At 41.8% G+C, this 14492-nt stretch overlaps 1 protein-coding gene and 1 non-coding gene across 2 annotated transcripts in view; both read right to left on the bottom strand.

Moving 5' to 3' along the window:
• Positions 1–14492, bottom strand: part of CA10 (carbonic anhydrase 10) — a 578576-nt gene that overhangs the window by 516080 nt on the left and 48004 nt on the right. The gene's annotated exons all lie outside the window — the stretch shown is intronic.
• LOC129403920 (U8 small nucleolar RNA) lies at positions 11929–12062 on the bottom strand. Its single transcript, XR_008629558.1, has one exon. It is a non-coding gene; the product is annotated as a U8 small nucleolar RNA (small nucleolar RNA).

Genomic DNA, 14492 nt, shown 5'->3' with positions numbered 1-14492 from the left:
TTGCATGCGGCTGACCCAGGTTCGAGTCCCAGCATCCCATATGGTTCCCCAGCACTGCCAGGGGTAATTCCTGAGTGCAGAGCCAGGAGTGATCCCTGTGCATCTTTGGGTGTGACCCAAAAAGAAAAAAAAAGGAAAAAAATAAATATAATTGTAAATAGATAGATTGTTGGGTAATCTCAAACACATTTTATTTACTTTATTTTTGGAGTCACACCCAGAAATGTTCAGGGCTTACTGCTGGATCTGTGCTCAAGACCCCTCCTGGCAGGGCTCTGGGAACCATATGGGATGCTGAGGATTGAACCCAGGACAGCTGCATGCAAGGCAAGTCCTTACCCACAGTACTATCTCTTCAGCTGTACATCACTTAATTTTTTAAATCATCTGAGAGAAAGCAAATATAGGAGAGATCAGCAGAAGTCGGTAAGACTAAGTAAGTTCCTTTCATCTTTCTCATCTTTCAGAAATGGCAGACTGAATAGATAGTAATTTTTCTAATATTTTCATGATAAATAATTCAATATCAAGAACAGTAACAAATTATTTATGGAGTTTACATGGAAGAAAAAGACTTCAAAATCTTATTAGAGGCTTACATGTCCAGATAGCAAACTTTACAAAACTACTTTATATAAAAAGTTATAAGAATTAATGGATATGGCAAATCATCACTAATCAAGTGACATAAACACCACAGTATTAGTATTGATGGTGCTAAAATATTCCCTGGCAAGATAAGACATTAAAAATGGAAATACTGACCACAACAATTTCTTGGATACCCATTCCCAGCTGAGACCTCTGGGCTGATCTCAGAGGTGGACAGGCCAGCTCCCACCCGAGCAAAGCCCGGAAGCTGCTCCCACATGCAGAGCCAGCTGCTGCCAAGCCTCTGCCCAGACCTCTCGGGACAGAGCTCCACAGAGAAACTAACCTGCCAAAAACTTCAGGTACACGGGTCTTTGGGGCTGAAAATATTCAGGCCTTCTTGGAGTTAGGATGGGTGACCTTCCCCCACACCCCCATAATTCCTGAAGCTCCAGAAGCCATGCCCACATCCCACCACTGCCACCATGTAAGCTCATCTACCGGCCTTGTTTCAGAGACTCATAAATACATCTCAAACGAGATCAGCTAAGCTGCAAACATTTCTAAACGCTTGTACCGGGTGAGACCTGCGTGGCAATCTTGGAGGTGGGCAGGCTCGCTCTCACCCAACAAAGCCCCGGCAGCCACTCCTACACTCGAAAGCTACTGTCATGCCTCCAGCCAGACTGCCCAGTTAAATATTCTGGATTTTCTGGAGCAACATCTCCAAATTCCGCAGTACTGACATCCCAGTAGTAGCGCAAACAGATTGGATGAGATGGAACACAAAAGAAAAGCAATCTAGACTGACAAAAATATTAACCTGGAAGGTTTAACTTGTACCAATAGCTTAGTAAAATCGCAGACAAAGACTTAACGGCCACATGGTGGGATACAACAATTTTCACAAATTTTCTTTTATGGAAATATTTTTTGATCATTCTGTTAGCCATTATTGGTAACTGTTTCTTTTGAGGCGCGGAAGTTTTGTAGTTTAAGATAGTCCCATTTGTTTAGTGTTACTTATTAAAGGTGAATGTTGTCTGTGGTTTTTTACTGGTGCTGCTAAAACACTGAACAAAGTCCTAAATGCTGTCTGTCTCCTGTCTCTCTCTCTAAAAGTTAAAGAGGGTAACTTTAACTTTCTGCCCTGTCCTGCCCTGCCCCCCTGTTCCTTCCCATTCACTCTTCCCATCCCATCTCCTTTCTTTACTCCTTCCCTCTTCCTATTTCCCCACACAACTATCCATAACTTTTCCACTTATTGTTTTGCTTTGATTCTCTTCTGTCTCTTCTCTCTCTCTCCACCCTCTACACTCCCTCTTTCTACTGCCAATTGTTGCCTTTTAATTATTTGTTGGTCTATCTTTGATTTTCAGTCTCTGTATCTCTCTCTTTCTCTGCATTTCTCTGATTATTTTTGTGTCTATTCTCCTTAGTGTCTTCTTCTTTGCACAGCATCCTATCTTCTTGTCCATGGCTTTTAAGCAAAGAAACAATACTCCTTGTGTTGGAGAAGGCACCGTATTTGCTACCTTTTATACTTTATTTTATTCAAGTCACTCAGAATTGATGGAAGAATGAATATGAGACTCAGAGAAGGATTTTGTCCAAAGTGGTGGAGATGGGCTCTGGTTCATTCATGCAGAAAATGAAAGAGAGCTGCTTGGTAGGGAACCCAGATGGTCACACCCATACCTCTAGTCACACCATTTGTTGTCTGTAGATACACTGACACAGGCATTTCTCTGTGCTGGGAGGGCTTATTCTTCCTAACCTACAGGCTGGCCAAAAATGAGAACGTAGCAAAGGATACAGAGAAAGATAGCAGTGTGATCCCTTTCACGTCCACTCCCTTCTTACCTGCTTTTTATAAGTTTCCTTTCTCCTGAATTTTGCTCCAAAAGCAATCTAAACTTGGCTTCTTAAGATCTTCTAATATCTAATACCCTATATTCATAGCAATCTCTACTGAACTTTCTTTCTTTAAAGATTGAGCTTTGTCTTTTGTTTCTGTAATAGGATGCCACATAATACAAATCTGTACAAAGAAAAAATATAAAGTATATAGAAATTACGTATATAAGTATATAATATTCAATATACACATCACAAATCATGAATCACGAAATCCCCATTAACTGTCAATTGTTAATCTCGAGTGGGCTCAGCAACCTCTCCATTCATCCTTTCCTTGAGATCTTAGAAGTCTCTCTCGACTCTGCCCTCCCATCTATGTCACATTGGAGGCTCTTTCAGGGTCAGGGGAATGAGATCCAGCTTGTTACTGGATTTAGCATATGAATACACCATGGGAAGCTTGCAAGGCTGTCCCATGTGGGCAGGAAATTCTCAGAAGCTTGCCAGTTTCTCCCAGAGGGAGAAGTAGGCTACAAGATATCGCTTCTGGGAGCTTGCTTTTAAGTCTCTGGGTGCAGGACCGTTGATGGAGTTACACACACCTGGGTTCCTCTGCTGGTACCTTCATACGTGAGGCCTGTCCGAACGTGTGTAGAGGGGCCTCCAGCATGGCTGTAGGTAGGTTCTGGTGGTCTTCGGCCACCGGGAGCTCTGCTTGGGGTGGGGAGAGAAGCTGGAGCCCATCGCCTCCGAGGGGCCCTGGGAAAGATAGCCAGGCGTGCGGGCAAGAGACTCTCTATACACATACATGCCTATATTTATTACATATGTTATACATGTTGTATTATTTTCCCTTTTATTTGTATCCCTTGTATCACTTGTCATTCTGTTGCTCATAGATTTGCTCGAGCAGGTGCCATAACATGTCCATTGGTCCCTGACATGTGCTAGTGTAGCCCAATGGTGTCTGCCTACTCCAGGAACACAAAGAGCCTCAAACCATTCATTCAGGTGCTTGATGAAGAAGTCTCATAGGTGGGCAGCCACGTGGTCTTTTGACATCCTGTGGAATCCAGTCGGTAACAGCTCTAGTCCAGTGGTTATCTCTAAATCGCATTACAAGTCCGGCCCATCTGATTTTCGACACCTTGGCAAACGAGACAGTGTTCCTGATTCTTGATTATGAATGGAGGCAGAACTCCAGATTCCTTCTCTCACTTCAGTGAAACATGATATTCCAAGCACAGCTCTTTCAATTCCTCTTTGGGATACCCAAATAGCAAATAGCGTTCAATCTTGTTTTCATAAGGCCCAGGTCTCCGAGACGTATATAAGTGCAGGAAGAATGATGGAGTCAAAAAGATGTGCCTGAAGCCGGAGGTTCTTTGTCTTCTTAACCACTTCTTCAACACTCTTACAGGCATTCCACGCTGTTCTCTTTCTCCTGCACAGCTCAGGTGCCAGGTCATTTGTCACGGTGAGTTCTCGACCTAGGTATACATAACTGCTGCATTTGGAGATGTTCGTTCTGTTGAGAGCAAATGGAACATCAGAAACTAGTATGTTTCTCATGAATATTATCTTCATGAGGTTCAGCTATAGTCTGACCTTTCCACATTCCCGGTCGAAGTTGGCCAGCATTTGTGCCACTTGGCTGATATTTAGTGTTATTAGAATGATGTCATCAGTGAAGCAGAGGTGTTGTAGTTGCCGACCATCTATCTTCACTCCCATTTCTTCCCATTCCAGTTGTCACATGTTGTTCTCGAGGGTGGCACTGAAGAGTTTTGGTGAAATGGTATCGCCCTGCCGAACCCCTCTCTTTATGTCGATGATTACTTCCTTGTAGAATGGTGAAATCCTGGTGGTGAATCCTCAATGCAACTCACAGAGCATCATGATATACTGTGTTTGAACACCCTGTTTGGCTAGGGCTTCGATGACTGCTTCAGTCTCAACAGAATTTAAGGCCTTCTTTAAATCAATGAACGTTAGACAGAGTGGCATCTTGAACTCTCGAGAAATCTCAATGAGCTTGGTCACTGTGTGGATATGGTCAATTGTGCTGAATCCTTTTGGAACCTGGTTTGCTGACATGGTTGTCCTTCACCTAGTGTTCTGCCAATCCTATTAAAGATGACTCAAGTGAATAACTTGTAGACGACAGACAACAGGAAAGTTGGGCAATAGTTGCCAATGTCATGGATATCTCTCTTCTTGTACAACAGAATGGTCCTGTTGGTTTTCCATTGGAACTGAACCTTGCATTCAGGCAGGTAGCGTGTGAAGAGCTGAGCCAGTGTATTGACGAGTACTGGAGGCAAATTCTTCAGGTGTTTGGGTCTGATCTTCTCTGGACCAGATGATGTATGATTCTTTATCAATGAAATGGCATTATGGATATCAGAAAGGAGAATGCTGGGAACAACATATCCATTCTGTGAAATTTGGTATGTAGGCAAGTGGATATAGCTATCGAAGAGATCCAACTAGAAGTCATGGATAACCTTTTCCACTGCCCTTCTGGAAGATGTTATAGATCCATCAGGACATCAGAGGACAGTCATCTTGGACTTGTAGTTGGCGAAGGACAGGTGGGTGTTATGAATACTTTTCAAGGCTTCTTCCACATCAGCCAACACTGCTGCTTTTCTCTCTTTGAGGTCTTCCTTTATTGCTTCTCTGCACAGCTTTGCAAGCTCGGACATTACCTTGTAATTGCCTGAGGCTCGCTCCAAACCACTTTTGCAAATGAGCTTGAGAGTTTCTGAAGACAGGTGTCTTTTTGTGGCATCCTCTCTCTCGGTGTTACTCACACAATCATGGAGGTGCTGAACCAGTAAATTGTATTCCTTGTCGATGTTGTAAACAGCATCTTCCCATATTGCTGCAATAGTGCCAAAGAGCTCCCAGTTGATGGTCGGTCTGGGACTTCTCTTCTTAAACTTTACAGCCATTTCTCCCCACTCTGTGAAGTAGCATTTTGCACGAAGGAGACCGTGATCTGATCCCCTTTGGAATTTTGGGACAACAGCGACATTGGTCAGGCAAAACCGTCAATTAAATATGATGTGATCAATTTCGTTATGGAACTGTCCACCAGGAGACTCCCATGTCCAATGTTTAGATTTGGCCTTCTGGAACTGCGAGTTACCATGAATGGTCTTGGTCAACATGATGAACTCAGACAGTCTCTTATCCTGTTCCTTCCATTCTACGCCATGGGTTCCAATGTGGAGTTCTTCGGGTGACCTTCTCAGTTGTACCTTGGCATTAATAGATGGTGGGTCTTCTTTATAGAATTTCTCCAGCTCCATGGAGAACTTCTCAATTTTTTCGTTGTAGTTGGATGTTGGTGCGTAGACGACAAAGATAGAAACTACCAGCAATGAACCACATCTAATCAAACCTAAGCATCCAATTTGGGTTGTTAGGCATTCAAATGAATCAATGCTCATGGACAAGTTCATGTTGATGAGGAAACTGACACCACTGACGCCCCTACTGTTGCATGTTCTGAGGAACAGTTCTTCTCCAGTATTGAAAACAGCGTCATGTGATCGATGCCTTCTCTCTCAGTCAATTCAATGACGTCATATTTGGTCTTCTGCACTTGAACCATCAGATCCTCAGTGGATGCATCCGATACCAGCGTATGTGCATTAAAAGTGAGGACAGTCATTTTAATACTTCTTCGTTTTGGCAGCTTAGTTCAGCCCTGAGATTTTAGCAGCCTCTCCTTGTTCATCCTCAATGCTGCTATACTGGAGGCTCTTTCAGGGTTAGGGGAAAATAGGACCGTTGTTGTTACTGTTTTTGGCATATTGAGTATGCCACGGGTAGCTTGCCAGGCTCTGCCGTGTGGGTAGGATACTCTTGGTAGCTTGCCGGGCTCTCTGAGAGGGACGGAGGCTTTTGGGGCAGCCTCTAATCGCCTTTACAGGTGTTCCCAGTCTACTGAATGTAATCTTTTGGTCAACCAGCATGTTATAATGATCTACACACTGACAAACACGCACCTGCCTGTGTCTCTGGGCAGCACCTCAGCTATCCATGGCCTCAGGTCAATCTCCTTGAGGTTGATGGAGTGTGCCCGGAAACTGTTGAGCAGCTGGCAGAGCAGGATCCTATCTCGGAGGATCTGTGCCATGTCGAACACCTGGGCTGAGTCCCAGGGCACCTGGTGGTTGGCTGACACCCCTCACAGTGGGTGAGACACTGTGCGTACTGCTGCCATGGCTCTATGTCCTACAGAACTGTGACCCAGCCCAGCCAGGGTAGGCAGCGACACTGCAGACACCGCCGTGGTTCGTCCATGCCCCGTCACCATTCTGTCCAAATCTTGAAAAACAGCCAGCAATGTCCATCAGGAATCATGCGCAGAGTTCCAGCAGGGATCACACTTAGAGTTCCAAGTCTGGTGTGCTGAGCCTCACATTTTCTAAGGTGAGATGGTGAGCCGGGTTCGGCAGAGCACGAGGGGTTCAGGCGGTGGTGGTGCCACCTTGCCTCCAATCAAATATGGTGTGGTAATTATAGAAAATGAGTAGGGAGTGTCTTATGATGTGTCCTGGGAGCAGAGATCCTCTGCCTGCTTCCCCCAGTCTCCAGCGCCCCAGGGATCATGCCCATATGCCACCTCCAGCTGGTGCCAATAATCTCCTCATTGGCTATCCTCCAGAACTCAGGGCTGCTTCTTCCGGAAGGGATCATAAAATGAGGCACCTATAGCCATGCCACCGGACTCCATGCCAGGCTGTTTTCACTTGGGGCGCCCCAGAGCAGGGTGGGTGAGAGCTTTTCCCGCCCCAAGGGACCCAACCCCGGCAGCTATCTCCACAACCAAACTGCTGCCATGTTCCAGGCTGCTTTCCACACACTCGGGCTGAGCCTCATGCATAAATGAAGCCCCATGGAACCCGGTAATGCGTAACTTTGAACTTTGTGACCTTGGATCCTGGGCTCAACGGAACCTGGGAGCAGAGGTCCTCGGCCTGCTTCCCCCAGTCTCCAGCGGCCCAGGGATCACGCCTATAAGCCACCTCCTACCAGCACCAGATAATCTCTTCATCGGCCACTGTCCAGAACTCATGCCTGCTTCTCCCGAAAGGGAGCATAAAAAGAGAGAGAGAGAGAGAGAGAGAGAGAGAGAGAGACATATATAATATGCAAAACAAACCAGAGAATTAAATAAACATATAGTTGAAAAAATCAGGCATCATATATGAACAGGCAGTAGATGCTCAATAAATATTTGTTGAATTAATGAGTGAATCAATTCAAAGTATTATTTCCCAATCCTCATCTCACTAACATATGCCTCAGAGACCTGGACCCTACAAAAACAGGACAAAAACGCTATTTGGGTATCCCAAAGAGGAATCAAAAGAGCTCTGTTTGGAAAATCACATTTCACTCAAGTGAGAGAAGGAATCTGGAGTTCCAACCTCCATTCACGATCAAGAATCAGGGATGCTGTCTCATTTGTCAAGGCGTCAAAACTCGGATGGGCCGAATACACACGTAATGTGATTCAGAGACTACCGCTGGACTAGAGCTGTTACAAATTGGATTCCACAGGACGTCAAAAGCCCATGTGGCTATCCACCTACGACTTCTTCGTCAAAACCCTGAATGAATGGTTTGAGGCTCTTTGTGTTCCTGGAGTGAGCAGATACCATTGGGCTACACTAGTACGTGACAGGGACGAATGGAGACTTTACTGTTGCCCGCTAGAGCAAATCGAAGATCAATGGGATGACAAGTGAATCATCTCAAAAAGTCTTCATTCCAGATAACTCTAAGTGCCTCTTCTATATGCTGTGTGTTTTCTCTTGTTTATCTCAGAAGCTCCTATCTGAGCCATTTCAACATTCTCTATAAATGATGATCACATCCTGCTTAAAATATCAGAACTCATGCAAAGTCTCCATTGCTCTGGCTGACTGAAACAACTGCTCCTCTCTGAGTATTCTGGCATTTTGTTTCATTCCGTTATCTTCTGAGAAGAATCTTTAGGATTTTAAATTGTTACTTGGCTTTAGCACTGTTATTTTTCATTTTCCCTGTTCGTATCTTCAACGGAGTCAGCCTTAGAGTTGTTTAGACTTTGCAGCAGGGGCTGGGTAGTGGGGGGCTGGGGAGTTTATCTGTCAGTGTCCAGGGGTTCAAGGGCTGCTACTCCTGGCTTTGGGGATTAGGTAGTGCCTAACGTCTAAGCAAGTGTTCCTATAGGAAACCTGTTCTCCAGCATTGAGCTATCTCTCCTGCCCCAAGCCTTAGTTTTTGGAGATTTTACTGTGCTCCACTAAAGCACATATCCCATAAATGTTTAATTCATTAATATGCTAACTGTATTGGGGCTGGAGCGATAGCATAGTGGGTAGGGCGTTTGCCTTGCACGCGGCCGACCCGGGTTCGAATCCCAGCATCCCATATGGTCCCCTGAGCACCGCCAGGAGTAATTCCTGAGTGCAAAGCCAGGAGTAACCCCTGTGCATCGCCAGGTGTGACCCAAAAAGCAAAAAAAAAAAAAAAAAAAATGCTAACTGTATTATTTTTATGTGGCAAAATGAGGAAAGGATGATAACTAAATTTTTCCGAACTTCTCCTGCCTACTTTATATGCATATCTTGTTTAGTTCTCACAACAAATTTATTAGGTAGGTTTTATCTCATTTACGCATGAGAAAACTCAAGCTCAGAATTATTTGATCAGGGTTATGCATCTTTTAAGTAGGGAAGCTGGGACTTGAAGCAAAGATTTAACTAAAAAGGTCATGTGTTTAAAATTATTCCGCACTAAATAATAAAGCTTTTAGAAGAATATACAGAGAGGTAATATCAGGACTTTGAGATAAATAAGTTTCTTCAATAGGAGATGAAAGGAAGTCTCTCTCTTGGGGGATGGGAAAGGTGAGAGACTTATAATAAAAACAAAAAATAAACAACACTTCTCTTTAAATAAATATATCATTAAAAGGACAAAAGAGCAAGTCATGAATCCAAGAAAAAGGCTTGCATCCGTAATACATTAAATACTCCTACAACTACTAAGAAACAATCCAAAAGACTTGAAAAATGAGTGAAAGAATTGAGTATTCCTCCTTTACAAAAGAGGAATTTTAAAGGTTCAATCAGTATATGAAAGTCAAGTCATAATTTATTAAGCAAATTAAAACCATGATGACTAATACCAACTGGAATGGCTACATTTTAAAACAATAGACAATACCAAGTGCTAGCAAAAACGTGGAGCAACTGGAATTCAAATCAGCTTCTTATGGGAGTATAAATTGGTCTAGCCACACTGGAAAATTGTTTGGGAGCTTCTCTTAAAGCTAAAAATAACAACTGCAACTACTCTAAAACCCAGAAGCCATACTCTAGGTAATAAATGTGAACTAAATTGGTACTTTGGTAGTCAAAACATGTGCACAAGAGACACTGCAGTAGTTTCATTCATCAGAGCCAGGCTGTAAACAACCAAAATGCCCAATGACAGCTGAGAAAATATGTATTTTGTATAGTCATACAATGACACATGACACATCAACAGAAAACAAAAAATAAATAAATAAAAGGAACAGCAAGGAAAAGTCTTGCAAAAGAAGCCAGACACAAAAAGAACATTCCATTCCATACTACCCATATTAATCTGTGTAAGAACAGTCAAGACCAGTCAACGTTTGTAAAAGCTGTAACTGTTTTTAACAATATGCATTGGGAGTAGGGAGGAGCTAATTGATTGGGGTGGAGTGTGAGTAGAGGAGTATCTGTTAGGATGCTAGAAATATTCTAGACTTTTATGGAGGGGGTTACATGTCTCCCCATTAGCCTTCTCTGTAATATATATGTCATTATCCCTCTAAAATATGTATTTAGAGATCTCAATTTGTACAATGAATATTTGTAAGCTCTATATGCTACATCTCAATAAGAGCAACAAATAAGCAAAACTTAGTTTTTGCCTCCCAGTGGGGTTAACATTAGGTAAAAGGAAAATAAATACAACAGATTTTCTTTTACATTGTATGGTAAGTTTTTCATTTATAATTAAGGTGGGGGAAGAAACATGTCTCTCTTGTGCTGACAGGCTTCTGTTTATCAGACTATAAAAGAATTAATCCTGTCACATTTTGCTTGAATAAGGAAGGACACATGAACTCATCCCCAAATCAATCACTCTTTTGGCTTGGGTTTGGGTGTGTTCACTGCAGCCTCCTACTGCACCTGACTCCCCAAACTCCAGCCTCACTTACACTGTACATATGAAGGGCATAACACAAATCACAAGAAAATAAAGAAGGTGCTATAGATAGGGGTTGAAATGCTATAGAAAGAGAAGATGCTCAGAGCCTGGATCTTTGGTTTGAATTTAATCCTGGTAAAGAGCTAAGGTCTTTGAAGAAGATCTGAGCATCTCAATCACTGCTTGAGGTTCTCCTTGCTCTTCATCTGTCATATTTCCTCTGACATGTATTTCAGTTTTGGAAGTTAGTGGGTGATCACCCTGATGAAAACAGCCCCCCTGCTATCAGGGAAGACTCAACAGAAAACTGTGCATGTTTCTTAAAAAGGTTGGCAAAGCTCAGCTCTATCATGTATTTCCTATCCTTAGAGACAAATTCCCAGGCCACCTTCTGTGTCTGACCACAGAAGAAAGAGATGGGAAGCAACTTGGATGACAAAATGAGCAAGATTCCAACAGAATAGAACTAATGTCCTTTCTCCATCCCTCAACTTTCTTAAATACTAATTCCCTGTGATTATACATATATATTTATGTGTGTGTGTATTGTAGTCAACTTTGCAAAAGCCTGGACAATAATAAAATAGACACTGATATTTTTATACCCTTTTGGTGGAAGTTGACCAAAGAGAAGTTGACATTAGATTCTCTTTCTTTAAAGAAAAAAAAAACAGCCTTTGAAGACTGGAGAGATGTACAGCAGGTAGGGTTCTTCCCTGGTATGTGGCTGACCCAGGTTCAATCACCAACACCCCATATGGTCCCTCGAGTTCACCAGGAGTGATTCGTGAAGTCCTCCAGGTGTGGCACCAAAGCAAAATTAAATCTTCCAGGTAGAGCTGATATGCTTGGTCCTACTTTTCCTTTTTATCTCTACTCTCCCTGAAAGTCTTTTTCTTCTAGGGTTGATTTTAACTTTTTGCCAGCATTCTTTTGTTTCTTTAAAGGCAATTCCCACTTATTATTGTTTGTGATATGGTTAAAAATGATATAAAATCTATCCACTCATACCCATCCGTTTTCAAGTTATTTTTCTCATTTATCATACTGTAGATCAATTCATACATTTTAACTACTATGTACCATACCATTTTATAAATTGGCATTGATTTTTCTATACTCCAACTAATAATTAGATTTCCCTTCTTTCATTTTTAACCAGTTCAATTGTGCTGTATTGAATATCCTTGTTGTCTTCTGCATGTACTTTTAATTTTTTTAGGAAGAATCGGGTAGGAGCTATTAGGTGTTGTGAGCCCTAATATCATAGAGACCTTAATCACAAATCATGCGAACTCCAATTATCATGTTCTATCTCCCCTCTGAATAGAGGAACAGGTAAGGATTATCCAACCTGACAACCCCCAATATGATATTTTACAGGGTGGTGCTATTAGTTGATTAAATGAGTTCAACACATATTTACTATTTTACCATACCATTGATGAAAATATAAAGAGATGTGCATAAATTTCATCTTTTATAAACACCCAATACCACTAGCCCCTTGTATGTCCATCACCTGGCCTTCACTGAGGTCGACTCCCCAACTGACTCCCCAACTCATCCACGTTAACTGAAAGGGTGACATGGGTTCACAGGGCTCCAAGTCCCCACTCCATGGCTTCATCGAGCCTTTCTCCTAAATTATTGGTGCCAGACATGCTCCACACTTTGACTTCTCTCTGGAAGGTGGTTATATTTACTTGTGACCTTACTTCAGGAATTCTTGCTGTCCTAATTCCTCTCCTCCAGGTTTAGTTTTGCTCTTGATAATTTGTAGCATTCAAAGCAGTACCTACATTTACAAGGAAATGATCTAAACATTGCTTGTCAAACTCTACTGTGTGCATGAAGCATCTAAGATAATGTTAGAATGAAGACTGACTCAGAAGATCTGGGGTGGGTTGGAGTGTCTGCATTTTTAAAAACTTGCTGATGATATCAATGCTGTTGGTCGGGGACCTTTGGAGGAGGTAGGATCTCATCAGCTTGTGACCAACACTGCTCTGATACTGACCCAGTTCTGCCAACACTCAGCCCAATATTACACCAACTTTTGACAAGTACTTTTCACAGTAGGAAAATATACAACCTAAGTCTACTAGGTTATTTTAAGAATGGATGAGATTAAGTTACCATTTTTTCCACTGGTACATCAATTTTGCTCAAGTGGGCACCAGTAATGTTTTCATTGTGAAACTTGTTACTGTTTTTGGCACATTGAATACACCATGGGTAGCTTGCCAGGCTCTGCCATGCAGGCGGGATACTCTCGGTAGCTTGCCGGACTCTCCCAGAGGGACGGAAGAATCGAACCTGGGTCGGCCACGTGCAAGGCAAATGCCCTACCCGCTGTGCTATCACTCCAGCCCCACTGGTACAAATATGTACAAATGTATACACCTGCATTCATGTTAATTAGGAGGCTAGTGATGTTGCATCTTGGTTGTTACTCAACCAGAGTAAAAGTGAGTATAGAAGTTATACACAATATAGTTCTAATGATGCAGCCAAATTTCAGTGAGCTTGCCTAAAAGTCCATTGCTAGATCAAAGTCACCCAATCTTACGCTAAGATTCTGAGACACACTATTATGTTTCATTTATTTCCTGTTCCTTTCCTTATGGAATTTCAAATGACTGTGCTGTGTAAGCTACCTCCCAACACTGGATTCCTTTTTAACTTGCAAAGGAAAACACCAAGAGGCTTTGCAAAACAAAGACTCCTGCAGGAAACAGCCTGGCCTCATTCACTGAAGGCTTTTTGTAGAACATCTTTAGTGACATAAACATGTCCTGGAGGTCTCTGTTTCTCCTCCTGGTTTTTGTTCCAAACACTTCTTTGATACAAATATAATGTTCTCCTTAAGAAGACCATTGGTAAATAAAAATTTCTCAATTGCACTATATATGAAAACATCCTTATTTCCAAGAAGTCCGGGCCCTTGGGGAGTGTCATAAACACAAGGCAAGTGGTCTACCACTGAGCTATGTCCCTTGCTCCAAATAATATAGTTTTTGTTTTGCATTGCAACCTGTGTTTGGGAGTCTACTTCTGACTTGGAAATTATTTCTGGTGGTCCTGGATGGTGGATCTTGGTTGTTACTCAATAAGAGTAAAAGTGAGTAAAGAAATTATATCTAATGTGCTTCTAATGATGCAGCCAAATTTATATAAATGTAATTTATGTATATTGTACTTTTTCATATATTTATATCTACACGCATATGTATATTAATAATTGTTGATTCTTAAATCACGAGCAACACCCAAAATGTATCTTATCTTAAATATACAAATGTTTTCTTCCACTCTCAATAGAAGGCAAGTGCTTGACATAAAATTACTATAAATTACTACCAAGGTTTTCATGCATTTGATTTTTTTTCTTCTCGCCAGTGCCTTTTTCACTTAACAAAATTTAGCTTCATGGAGATGAACAAATAAAATTATAAGATATTTAAAATATATGTGTCAAATTGACTTGCTGTATGTCTATGTAATGTGAGGACTTCCCCCATCTAATTAATATATCCTTCACCTCAAATGTTGTTTAGAAAATGAGAACCGTTACATTCTGTTTTCTTAATACATCTCAATTATATATTACAACTTTATCAACTACAGTTACCACACTTTACACTAGATCCTCAGGCTTTATTTATCATATAAACTGAAAGTTTGGACCTTTCTACCAATTATTTCCTAATTCCCCCACCCTCATTGGCCCCTTAAATCACGTTTTAACTCTATTTCTCTGACTTTGACCTCTCATCTTCAGATTCTCA

Source organism: Sorex araneus, chromosome 3, assembly GCF_027595985.1.
Source record: "Sorex araneus isolate mSorAra2 chromosome 3, mSorAra2.pri, whole genome shotgun sequence".
Lineage (NCBI taxonomy): Eukaryota > Metazoa > Chordata > Mammalia > Eulipotyphla > Soricidae > Sorex > Sorex araneus.
This window is presented reverse-complemented; position numbering and strand designations above follow the sequence as displayed.